This window comes from Neophocaena asiaeorientalis, unplaced genomic scaffold, assembly GCF_003031525.2.
Source record: "Neophocaena asiaeorientalis asiaeorientalis breed wild unplaced genomic scaffold, Neophocaena_asiaeorientalis_V1.1 scaffold225, whole genome shotgun sequence".
Taxonomy (NCBI): Eukaryota; Metazoa; Chordata; class Mammalia; order Artiodactyla; family Phocoenidae; genus Neophocaena; species Neophocaena asiaeorientalis.
This window is the reverse complement of record NW_020172364.1, coordinates 4,522,788-4,531,800: the sequence shown is the minus strand read 5'-3', so window position 1 is coordinate 4,531,800 and position 9,013 is coordinate 4,522,788. Positions and strand designations below refer to the sequence as shown.

Sequence of the window (9,013 nt, the reverse complement as noted above, 5' to 3'; positions counted from 1 at the left end):
ATCAAAAGCTTTACATACAAGCAAAAGCTAAGAAAATTCAGCTCTACAGCAAATGCTAAAGGAACTTCTCTAAGTGGGAAACACGAAAGAAGAAAAGGACCTACAAAAACAAACCCAAAACAATTAAGAAAATGGTAATAGGAACACACATATCGATAATTACCTTTAATGCTCCATCCAAAAGACACAGGCTTGCTAAATGGATACAAAAACAAGACCATATATATGCTGTGTATAAGAGACACACTTCAGACTTAGGGACACATACAGACTGAAACTGAGGGGATGGCAAAAGATATTACATGCAAATGGAAATCAAATGAAAGCTGGAGTAGCAATGCTCATATCAGATAAAATAGACTTTAACATAAAGAATGTTACAAGAAACAAGGAGGGACACTACATAATGATCAAGGGATCAATCCAAGAAGAAGATATAACAATTATAAATATATATGCACCCAATATAGGAGCACCTCAAAACATAAGGCAACTGCTAACAGCTATAAAAGAGGAAATCAACAGTAACACAATAATAGTGGGGGACTTTAACACCTCACTTACACCAATGGACAGGTCATCCAGTCAGAAAATTAATAAGGAAACACAAGCTTTAAATGACACAATAGACCAGATAGACTTAACTGATATTTATAGGACTTTCCAGCGCAAAACAGCAGATTACACTTTCTTCTCAAGTGCACATGGACCATTGTCCAGGATAGATTACATCTTGGGTCACAAGTAAAGCCTCGGTAAATTTAAGAAAATTGAAATCATATCAAGCATCTTTTCCGACCACAACGCTGTGAGATTTGAAGTGAATTACAGGGAAAAAAACGTAAAAAACACAAACACCTGGATGCTGAATAATATGTTAGTAAATACCCAAGAGATCAGTAGAAATTAAGGAAACAATTCCATTTACCATTGCAACAAAAAGAATAAAATACCTAGGAATAAACCCAACTAAGGAGACAAAAGACCTGTATGCAGAAAACTAAACGACACTGATGAAAGGAATCAAAGACGACACAGATGGAGAGATATAGGATTTTCTTGGATTGGAAGAATCAGTATTGGGAAAATGAATACACTACCCAAAGCAATCTACAGATTCAATGCAATCCTTATCAAATTACCAATGGCATTTTCTGCAGAACTAGTATAAAAAGTCTTAAGATTTGTATGGAGACACAAAAGACCCTGAATAGCCAAAGCAATGTATTTTTTATTTTTTTTTAATTTTTGGCTGCATTGGATCTTCGTTGCTGTGCGTGGGCTTTCTCTGGTTGTGGCGAGCGGGGGCTACTCTTTGTTGCAGTCTGCGGGCTTCTCATTGTAGTGGCTTCTCTTGTTGCAGAGCACAGGCTCTAGGTACACGGGCCTCAGTAGTTGTGGCACGTAGGCTCACTAGTTGTGTCACGTGAGCTCTAGAGCGCAGGCTTAGTAGCTGTGTTGCATGGGCTTAGTTGCTCCGCAACATGTGTGATCTTCCTGGGCCAGGGTGCGAACCCATGTCCCCTGCTTGGGCAGGCAGATTCTTAACCACTGTGCCACCAGGGAAGCCCCGCCAAAGCAATCTTGAGGGAAAAAAACGGAGCTGGAGGAATCAGACTCCCTGACTTCAGACTATACTACAATGCTACAGTAATCAAGATAATGTGGTACTGGCACAAAAACTGAAATATAGATCAATGGAATAGGATAGAAAACCCAGAGATAAACCCACACACCTATGGTCAACTAATCTATGACAAAGGAGGCAAGGATATATAATGGAGAAAAGGCAGTCTTCAATAAGTGGTGCTGGGAATACTGACAGCTACATGTAAAAGAATGAAATTAGAACACTCCCTAACACCATACACAAAAATAAACTCCAAATGGACGAAGGACCTAAATGTAAGACCGGACACTATAAAACTCTTAGAGGGGACACAGCGGTGAGTCAGAATCTGTTTGCAAGCACAGAGAAGTTTCTCCATGTTATGTGGGTACAACAATGGACACCCAGAAGGACGTTCAACTCCCAAAGCAACAGCCAATGATATATATCTGTGGAGAATGTCACACAGAAAATGAAATAAAATCAAGGGATCCAATCCAATGCACAGAATGTGGATACAGAATAATGCACAAGAAAAGGACTAAAAGATTGGTGGGTTTTGATGCTCGATGAAACACGAAATTCAGAGGAATATCTTCATTTGTATTTGGATTTGCTGTTAATATTGTATAGCTTTTGATTAGTGTACTTTATGAATACAACTATACACACGTTTTCATTTTAAAAGCCATGTTGTATTTAGGTATCTACTAATAGTTTATATAAGGATATTATTTTTTGTTCAGTTACATGGTTTGTAATTTAATTTTATTGTATATGTAATCTGACACACAATGAAGGTTAAAAGTGCTTCCCCAAACTACACTTTAATCAAATTCTAGAATCATCTGGCACCCTTGTTAAAAATGAAGTTTGCTAGGGCCCTCTAAAGGTCTGATTAAGTAAGTTCCTAGGAAACCACTGTTTTACATCACCAATTGTTTGTAAACTCTCCAGCATCATTTTGTATAGAGTATACCAATGCACTTACCGTCAGTGTGCATATCTCATTGTGAGTTAAAATTTTCATTTGTTAACTTGGCATAGGCCTTTCTGTATTTGTATATAATGCTTGGCTACTTTTTAAATCTTTGGCAAGGGAAAAGAAACTTTAATGGTTGCTTTCTATAAGGCAAAGTCAACCCGAAGTAAAGTGGATGAAGCAGACTATTAAGGCAGGTACAATTTCCCAGGTGTAACCATCCATTAAGGTAGAAACTCTGCTTTCAGGATATTAAAAAAATGAGTTGGTTTACACTGAATTGTTGGATGACTGTTTAAAGCTTTTGCCTTGATCTTAGGGATATGGATGCTCAGATACTCCATCTGTTCCAGGATTCAATTAGATATATTTCAACTTTGTTAATAGCTTTGTGCGTCTCTCACATTCAAAGTATTAACCATACCATTTTAAAAAAAAAGAGGTATTTCTACTACCATCCTCAAATAGTAAGTTCTATAAATTTATTATGTGCTATACAAAGTACTACCATACTCAAGATTTTTAAAGAGTGCTTCCTTGGTCCAGGTTTTCCTGGACCGTGGCTTTCATAATCTTGTAATTCTGCCATGTTCCTTCTTGAGCTTGTCCTTTCTATACAAGAGTCCCAGTAAATATCTCTTTACAACCACCACAACAACAAAACTCTTAGAGGAAAACAGAGGAAGAACACTCTTTGACATAAATCACAGCAAGATCTTTTTTGACCCACCTTCTAGAGTAATGGAAATAAAAAACAAAAATAAACCAAGGGGACCTAATGAAACTTAAAAGCTTTTGCACAGCAAAGGAAACAGTAAACAAGACAAAAAGACAACCCTCAGAAGGGGAGAAAATATTTACAAACGAAGCAACTAACAAAGGATTAAACTCCAAAATATACAAACAGCTCATGCAGCTCAATATGAAAAAAACAAACAACCCAATCAAAAAATGGGCAGAAGACCTAAATAGACATTTCTCCAAAGAAGACATACAGATGGCCAAGAAGCACATGAAAAGCTGTTCAACATCACTAATTATTAGAGAAATGCAAATCAAAACTACAATGAGGTATCACCTCACACCAGTTAGAATGGGCATCATCAGAAAATCTACACACAACAAATGCTGGAGAGGGTGTGGAGAAAAGGGAACACTTTTGCACTGTTGGTGGGAATGTAGATTGATACAGCCACTATGGAGAACAGTATGGAGGTTCCCTAAAAAGTAAAAATAGAATTACCATATGACCCAGCAATCCTACTACTGGGCATATACTCAGAGAAAACCACCATTCAGAGAGACACATGCACCCCAATGTTCATTGCAGCACTATTTACAATAGCCAGGTCATGGAAGCAACCGAAATGCCCATCGACAGACAAATGGATAAAGAAGAAGTGGTACATATATACAATAGAATATTACTCAGCCATAAAAAGGAATGAAATTGGGTCATTTGTAGAGACATGGATGGACCTAGAGACTGTCATACAGAGTGAAGTAAGTCAGAAAGAGAAAAACAAATATCGTATATTAATGCATATATGTGGAACCTAGAAAATGGTACAGATGAACCGGTTTGCAAGGCAAAAACTGAGACACAGATGTAGAGAACAAACGTATGGACACCAAGGGGGGAAAGCGGCAGGGGGGTGGTGGTGGGATGAATTGGGAGATTGGGATTGACATGTATACACTAATATGTATAAAATGGATGACTAATAAGAACCTGCTGTATAAAAAAAATAAAATAAAATAAAATTCAAAAAATAAAACATTTCTATACAAAAAAAATTATAAATAATTTTTTTCTAAAGTTGCGCACACATGTTGGGGAGGGTCCTGGGACCAGTCAGGTGTGAAAAAAGGAACAAGATAATTAGCCAAAGGCAAACAAAGACCTGGAAGGACTGTCCTATTTAAATATTAATTTAAATCACCTAGTTCCTGCACTCTTTGTTCAGGATGCCCATAAGCTTTCTCTCTGGGTATGTATTTCTGCCTAGTTTCTGTCTTAAATAAACAAACTTTATGCTCTGTGTGCTCTCCCATACCTTGTACTGTGTCTCTAATAATAAACTTTGTACCTATTTTTACAGTTTTTGCCTCCTTGAAACATTCTTGCTTTCAATTGGGGGAAAGGGCCAGGGCCACTTTCTTTCTAGCCTCTAGTCCCTGGTGGTCTAGCGGCTAGGATTCCTGATTTTCATCCAGGCTACCCAGGTCCAATTCCTGGGCAGGGAACTAAGATCTTTCTTCAGGACTGCTCACTGCTGTCTCTCCGAGATCAATTAGACCAACTCAGTAACACAAACCCATCAAAATCACTGTCTTTCAAGACCTGATCATTTCTCGCACCATTGCAATAGCTGCCTCTTCTTCTACCCTATCCTTTTTTTGTTGTTTTTGCGGTATGCGGGCCTCTCACTGCTGTGGCCTCTCCCGTTGCGGAGCACAGGCTCCGGAAGCGCAGGCTCAGCGGCCATGGCTTACGGGCCCAGCCGCTCCGCAGCACGTGGGATCTTCCCGGACCAGGGCACGAACCCATGTCCCCTGCATCGGCAGGCGGACTCTCAACCACTGCCCTACCCTGTCCTTCTTCTATGTATTTTCAGGATCTTTTTCTGTCTTTTGTTGTCATTGTTGTTCTTTTGTTGCCTTTTGTTGTTGTTGTTAAGGAAGGTAAGTTTATATTATTGTTGTTTTAAAAATTTTTTTTGTCTATTTATTTGTTTATTTTTGGCTGCGTTGGGTCTTCATTGCTGCCCGCGGGCTTTCTCTAGTTTTGGCGAGCAGGGGCTACTCTTCGCTGGTGGTGCGTGGGCTTCTCACTGCAGTGGCTTCTCTTGTTGTGGAGCATGGGCTCTAGGCGTGTGGGCTTCAGTAGTTGTGGCACGCAGGCTCAGTAGTTGTGGCTCATGGGCTCTAGAGCACAGGCTCAGTAGTTGTGGCTCACAGGCTTAGCTGCTCCGCGGCATGTGGGATCTTCCCGGACCAGGGCTCAAACCCATGTACCCTGCATTGGCAGGTGGATTCCTAACTACTGTGCCACCAGGGAAGCCCTGTTGTTCGTATTTATTAAGGAAAGTAATTTATAAGTTACATTTCTAGTTTTCTGTTACTGAATCACTAAAAATGGTTTGGTTGACTTTCACCAAATTTGGGAGGTTTGTTTGGAGTAAGTCTGACTTAAAATATGTGGCAACGCTAACATTTACATTGGATGGCCCTAGGGAGAACCTCAAAAAGAGAGACAGGTATCTCTGGGAGCAGCTGAAAGTGAGGTGCAGGCAGAAGAGGAGGGAGCCACCTGGTAAGAAATACTCTCTTAATTTAGACAGCGTGAGCCCCTCAAATGGTTCACAATGGTACCAAATGGATGCCCAAGCCATAAGTCACAAGGATAGACCTTCCAAATGCCAGGAGTAGACTTTTCCATAGAGTCTTGCACAGACAACTTTGTGTGTACGCTCCAGGGAATAACTGTCCAATGAAGGTGCAGGATTCTCATGACAAATGCTTGGGAAGCCAGCTAAATAAAAGTAAAAACCAGACTCTAATATCAGTATTTTAAAACAACAGTTTAAGGTCCAAGTAAATCTAAAAAACATGGTACCAATGGACTTTAAGTATTGAACATTCCCCTGAAATTTTTGTTGATCTTTTTTTTTTAAATGAAATTTTAGTAAGTAAAAAGCATTTTGCCTCTGTCTTGCCATTGTGCAAGGCCTTGCTAGAGCAGTCTCTCTTTGAAATGTTCTGAGCAGCACTCCAAAAACAAGCGGTTACTGAGAGCAGTGGACTTGCACTGATTTTGTTCAATACATTGTTTGTAAGGAAGTCATGCTTTCTAAAACAAAGTAGCTCTATTCAATGAAAAATACTTCTTAGGCCAGAAAAGTAGTATGTAGACATTTTCTTTCTTTTTTTGTAATGAACTACCAAAAAAATTATTCACATAATAATGTTAGTAAGTTAGCATAAAAATATTATTTTATATGTATATTATTTATTACATTTATTATATATGATCATACAATATTTATATTTGTTTGTATTATTAAGTAATAGTAATACATTAACATATAAATAGGTGAACAAGAAAAAAATCTAGTTCCCATTGTCTTGAAGATAAAAAGCCAATATCCTAAGCATGACATAAAGTTCTTCACAACCTGTCTTCAAATTACTTTATCATTTCCTATTCATACACACCAAACTCTCAATCCACACTTCTTTTATGCCTCCAAGTTCATTCCCTCTGCCTGGAATGCCTTGCTTCCTTCTTCTTCACCTCGTAAACTGCTGCCTAGTCTTTGAAACCCAGCTCATTATATACCCTACCAAGCGTAAGGTAGATAGCTAGCGGGAAGCAGCCACATAGCACAGGGAGATCAGCTCGGTGCTTTGTGACCGCCTGGAGGGGCGGGATAGGGAGGGTGGGAGGGAGGGAGATGCAAGAGGGAAGAGATATGGGAACATATGTATATGTATAACTGATTCGCTTTGTTGTAAAGCAGAAACTAACACACCATTGTAAAGCAATTACACCCCAATAAAGATGTTAAAAAAAAAAAAAAAGACTCTTCCTGTGTGAAACTTTTCCAACGGCTCCTCCCTGGGATTCCTAGCACCTCACTGCTTTCTCCTCAGTTCCCCTATGGAATGTGTACCCAAATCTCTATATTATATTGTATTGTAGTAGTAGCTGCAGCAGCAGCAGTAGTGACAGCAGTAGAAGTAGTAGTAGTGGTAGTACTGTGTCTGTCTCCTTGAGGGAAGGAGCCATCTCCTACTTTTTCCTTATTATATTTTTAACGGAAGCTCAAGAAATGTTCAATAAATGAAGGAATGAAGAAATGAAACAGGGACTTCCCTGGTGGTCCAGCGTTTAAGACTCCATGCTCTCAATGCAGGGGGCCCAGGTTTGATCCCTGGTCAGGGAACTAGATCCCACATCCACAACGAAAATCCTGCATGCTGCAACTAAGACTCAGTGCAGCCAAATAAATACATTTTTTAAATGAAATTAAACAAATACATAGATTTGGAGAAAGTTACCCTGATCTCCTTATAGAATATGACTCAAGGAAACAGACTTACCTTTCCAAACCTGGACCTCAAGTGAGAAATTGCAGGGCCACTGTTGCGGATGAAAAGACAAAAGGACATTATAGTGAGTCATATACCAGCTTGGAGCCCTAGACCAGGGCGGGAGGGGACACAGTTCAACTTTTCTGACTGTTGAAGTCAAGGAGAGTTATAAAACCACCTCCCCTCTGTTCCATTACACTTCCATACCTGTTTTTCCTGTCCCTCCGTTTGGAAGCTTACCTGCCTCTTTCTACTGTGCTCTCTGTAGCAAGTGATTTCTAGGTTAAAAAAAAAAAAAAGCCAGTACAAAATACTAAATTGGAAATGAGGAAAATTCTAATGTTCCTGAGTTGTCATTTATCAGTGTCATAGCACTGAGAAAACTGACCATTATTCATTCTTATCTAGCTGATGAGAAATGAAGAAATGGTTTTCCTTAGAATATCTTTGAATAAATGTTATCATTCAAATGGTTAGGAGTTGGCAGATCATTTGGAATTTTTAAAACCTTTTATTTGGAAATAATTATTGGTTCATAGGAAGTTGAAAAATAGTACAGGCATGTCCCTTGTACACTCACCCAGTTTCCCACAATTGTAACATCTTATATAAGAAGTTACAAAACCAGAAAATCAAACTATCAGAAATTGCACTATCAAAGCTAGAAAATCGACTTTGGTACAATTCATAGACCTTACTTAGATTTTACCACTTTTATATGCACTCATTTGTGTGTGTGTATTGGGGGGGAGGGGTTCTAAGCAACCTTATCACACGTGTAGATTCCTGTAATCACCACTACAATCAAGGGAAGGAAGTAATCCACCTCTCAAAGACTCCTTGTGCTAACCCTTTATCACCCATTTTCTGTTCATCCCTTCCTCACTCCTCCCCCAATCCTTTAGAATGTTTTATGTTTTTTTATATTTGATATTTTTCACTACCCCAAAAAGAGGAGATGAGTTCTCCCACCGATTCTTGTGCTGTCCTGAATGCTGGAAGTAGAAGGGAGCACACAGCTAGGAAGTTAGGGGACTTTCTGTACCCCCAGCAGGACAATCATTAATAGTAACACAAAGAGGCCTCCCAACGGAAATGATTCTTATTCCTATAATTGGCTAGTTTCCAGAAAAATGTACATTGGCTCTGTCTAGATAAACATTTGGCATGGTACTAAAACTGATAGGAATTCAACAAATTTTATCAGGCAAATACACTGAGCCAACAGGGGCAATGCATTCCATAACACGTTCCTAACAGAATGTGAAACAATTCTCCATTTGTTCCAGAGGGCAGTTGTTTTCAAATTAGTAAAGCTTACTGCA

At 39.1% G+C, this 9,013-nt stretch overlaps 1 pseudogene across 1 annotated transcript; it reads left to right on the top strand.

The window, feature by feature from the left end:
- The first annotated feature begins 1,945 nt into the window (after positions 1-1,945).
- LOC112415636 (DNA-directed RNA polymerases I, II, and III subunit RPABC4 pseudogene) lies at positions 1,946-3,219 on the top strand (annotated as a pseudogene). Its single transcript, XR_003006339.1, has one exon. The product of XR_003006339.1 is annotated as a DNA-directed RNA polymerases I, II, and III subunit RPABC4 pseudogene (transcript).
- Positions 3,220-9,013: the final 5,794 nt, after the last annotated feature.